Below are 4,381 nucleotides of genomic sequence, written 5' to 3' on the forward strand. Positions count from 1 at the left end.
GCCGCGGCTTCCCCGGACCCTCCTCCCGCCCGCCCCGCGCTGAGGCCGCCGCCCCCTCTCCGCAGCCGCCCCCGGGGAGGGCCGCGCACAGCGGGGCTCGGCGCCCCCGGCGATGGCCCGGGACCGGCCAGCGGGGACAGCGCGCGGGCAGCACCGCCCGTGCCCACAGCGAGCCCCGCCGGTGGCACCCGAGCCCCTGCGAGCGGCCAGCGCGGGCGCCGGGGCCCTGAACGCCGCTAAACATTCATGGTGTTTGTGCTGGGCCAGCATAAAGGCCGGTCAGCCGTTGCACCTCACCTTCCAACAACATTTTAGTCACTGTGTCTTTCACTTGCACAGCCCGGTTGTCTGTAATGTGTCATGAGAAAAATGCTGACGTGACCGTTCGTGCCCTGGGAATCCATTTATGCACTCTTTGGGAGCACTGCACAGCACAGAGCCATGGGGAACACACCCATCGTAGAGAGAACAGGTATTGCCAATACTTGCCATTTACTAAGTTCAATGCTATGATTTATGACAACTTCTTTTTTTTTTATTTTACATTTTTGAGCTGTTGTGTTGAAAAACAGAAGCAATCTTACGCTGACAAAATTAAAGATGATAGATAGACGTAGTTTCACCAACTAGAAAATGTAATGGTCATGACTGTTCCTCTTGATATTCTTCTGCTATCATCCACATCCTAAACCACCTCAAATTTACATTTCCATTAATGATTTCTGATTAAATTAAAAATTCTCCTCTAACAAAATAATGATGAAGGTACTACTATACATCTCACCCTATAGTTTAAGCTGCAGCTGGCAAGTCATCTACCCCACTATGTACGCTGATCTCTCTTGCCAAACATCTCCTGCAGCAGAAATGCTCTGGCCTGAACAGAAACTGATGTTGGCTTGCCTTAATGTGCCAATCTGGAAAATGCAGAAACCCAGGTGCTGATTAATGAGGCATTGAGCCATTCCTGCTGCAGAAGTGGGAACCTGTGGGAGGTGGGCAGGGCACACTGCCAGCAGCTCTAACTGTTTCCAGCCAGCTTGGCATAATCCATTGCTGGGCATGAACCAACGACCAGGTGTTTGTGTAAACATCAGAACTACTGAAGTTTGCTTTCCTGTAGACTCGTGTCTTTTGACTGACCAGCTTTTGAATTGACTTTTGTTAACAAAATTTTATGGGATGTCCTCAGACAAGTGAAGGGGATCCCATTCCTGTTTCCAATCTCCTTCCATTTCAAAAACAGATGGAAAAACAAAGACAGGAATACCATGTGAACATAGTATCAACACAATCATCTAATTTCTTAGTGAAATTAAATTTAAAACCTCATGTTTTACTCTGATGTCATATCATTCTTGATATAAATAAATATTTCAACCTATTTTCTACTGCATCTGCAATTTTTGGTGAATCAGAATAGCCACTAAATCCAAAGAACTCCATGGTAGGATCAGAAACCACTTTTAAGATCACATAAACCATAAAAATTCCAAGAGAATTTTTTCTTCATTAATTCACCTTCCAAAGAACAGCCCTCACTTTTTGCTTAATACATTATCAGTGATTTCAACGTTTCTTTACATATACCCTTTTCTCTTTTGAGTTGTAACGGCTGTGACACCAGTACTCCATATTGACCAGCAGTGGGCTTCTGGCGTGACAGAGGACCTGCAGTGGCAGTAAAGGCACAAATGGTTGTCCTCAGGCCTGCAGGTAGCGGCAAGGACTCTTTCCTCTCATGGTTAAGAAGCAAAGGCCAAAGGCTCTGAACAACAAGCTCTGGCAGATTTAGCTGCTGTGTTTTAAAATGTGATTTTTCTCAACTGCCTGAGGTCACAATCATTCTAAGAGAGTACAACAATGAATTTAGGTATTCTTTTAACATGCCAGCCTGTGATCTGGAGTCTCCACTGTGAGAGTGTAGTAATACCTAATAGCAGAGTAAAATAGACACTTGAGAGTGGTAATGGCTTAAACTGAATGGGTAACTCTGCCAAAGACCACTTATCAGAGCTCTAAGCCTCAAAATGACCCATCACCATCATGCACTTACAAGTTAGGAAGCATCTAGAAGATAAACCAGACTCTCCCCAAGCCTCTGTATCAGGCCTGAGTAGCATACAGCCTACCAAAGAATTCCTCTGGCCCAGTGTGCTGTGTGGGTGAAGAAAACGAGTTTGTCCTGCCTCGCTGCTCTCTCCTTGGCCCGAGACCAGCACGTTGTTGGGCACGCAGCAGATCGTGACCAGGGGCAATGGCCTCTTTCAACAGCCCCATCCCATAACACGTGCTGGCCTGAGAGCTGCTGACTGCAAAGGTGAGAATGGTGATGCACTGAGGATTCCTGACCCTCTCCACATGAGCACACAGCAGGGTACCTCTGCAAACCTTTGCAAACAAAACACTAGCTATGGGGAAGCGTGAAGGCATTGCAGTAGAAGGGAGACCTGTAGACATGGTTAGATATGGCTACCATATCCAGGTTGTCTTGGATTGGTTGTCTGTCCTCTTTTCCAACCAGAACTGTTTTCCAGGAGATTTTAAGGACTGTGTATGTCTAGGATTTCGAATTGTGTACATCTAGGATTCTTGGTATCTAATAATCTCATCATGTTATTGCATACATGCAGCAGTCTCAAGCTTGGATGTCCCATGTCCAGCAATCCCAGAGAGACCTCAGAGCAAACTCCACAGGCCCATATTCTATAGGCAGTGTAATGCCAGCAAAACTAAGGGAGTGCTCTACCACTCCTGCAACTGCTGCATGAACAGACCACACAATTACTTTGGGCATTTCCAGCAAATCCTGTAAGTATAAGGCTTACTATACTTGCATGATGCAACTGGAGCACCCTTTTCTGCATCAGAAATAGAGTAGCCAAAGGGTGGGATAAAGAGCCACCAGAGCAGTATCACAGCCCACTGCCTGCTGTACAGTGGCCACAGCCTGGCCTTCACAACTAATACACCTCTTCCTCCCTCCCTTGTGATGTGCAGCCATCACCTTCCAGCTGCTGCAAACAAAGCTGCCCCTGCTAAACAGCAAGTGCCAAGGACTTTCCTCTGTAACAGCTGCAGCTTCTGAAGTGAAGCTTCAGAACAGAAGGGAAGTACTGGCACTGGGCTTGCTAAGGTGAGCTGCACAACAGAGATTTAGCAACACAAGACAAAAAATAACAGTGTATTCCATATCAACACATATGCATAGCAAAGGTAGGGAGGATGGGGAGGTATCACAGTAGCATTTGCAGGTAGCAGCATAATTCTGTTGGCTTCTGCAGAATCATCTTATTTGTACTATGTAAGAGAAAAATTGGGCTGTGCTTTTCATCTATCCTTTAATTACAATTACTTCTGGATTATATTGATGATTTTCAACTTCATGTCAATTAGACCCATTAATTCCATAAATGAAGAGCAAATTTGGATAAAATGGATGGGATTTGTTACAACAGGGCAGTAATTGGAAGGCAACCCAAGATAAGTAGTCAAACTCTGCAGTAATCTATCCTCAGCTGAGTTGTACACACCTGTTCTGTATCCTTCTCCTTCTGGAATTACTTTCAGAGTGGCACTTCAAGTATGGTAAAAATGTGTTGTCAGATGACTGCTCCCACTAAAATCTGCAAGAGAGATGTGACCATAAAAGAAAAATACACAGTAACCTTTCCAAAGTATGCCTGTAATTTCAGAATCGTGCTTTCCCAGAGCTGAGCCTTTATCATGGTTGCTATACTGAAAAGTGAGACATAGGTGAGAAAGAAAAATACTTATAGAGCATTTGAAGATTATTTCAGTTGTGGTTTTAAATTTACACAGGATGTAACTAACCTTTACCCACTGTAGTAAGAATAGATCTTAATGAATGCTTAAAGCCTGAGCAGTTTATGAAAGAAATTATATAACATGGTGTTGTAGAAGCAGCGGATTGAATTCAGTGACCTAAAAAATGCTTACATTTATTTCTGTCTTAGGAAGTTCCTAGGTCTACCTGTCAGCAGCAGAATATGTTCCCAGAAAATCAATTATACATGTAAGCAAAAATATCATGGAGATTAAAGAACATACGAAAGAGCAAGCCAACTCTTCTTTCACAACACTGTGGATCAAGAGTAACTTCACTGAAGCCAATGAGTTACAGTGGTGTGAGTGAGAAAAGAACCAGCTCCATTGTCTGAAAATTACTTGGGCCACCCATGGAGTCCAATCACAGGAACTGCAGGCAGCTAATATTGCAGTATTTAATTCAGAAAGCTCAAGCTTGAAAAGAGGAGACTGAAAAGAAAGGATCTGAATTTGGTTTCAGTTAAAAAACCCCTGAAAAATAGCAGGAAAATGGTGAGTGGAATGAAAAAACAAAAATCTCCATTTCTAAAAA

The sequence above is a fragment of the Melospiza melodia genome, chromosome 11 (assembly GCF_035770615.1).
Source record: "Melospiza melodia melodia isolate bMelMel2 chromosome 11, bMelMel2.pri, whole genome shotgun sequence".
Classification (NCBI taxonomy): domain Eukaryota; kingdom Metazoa; phylum Chordata; class Aves; order Passeriformes; family Passerellidae; genus Melospiza; species Melospiza melodia.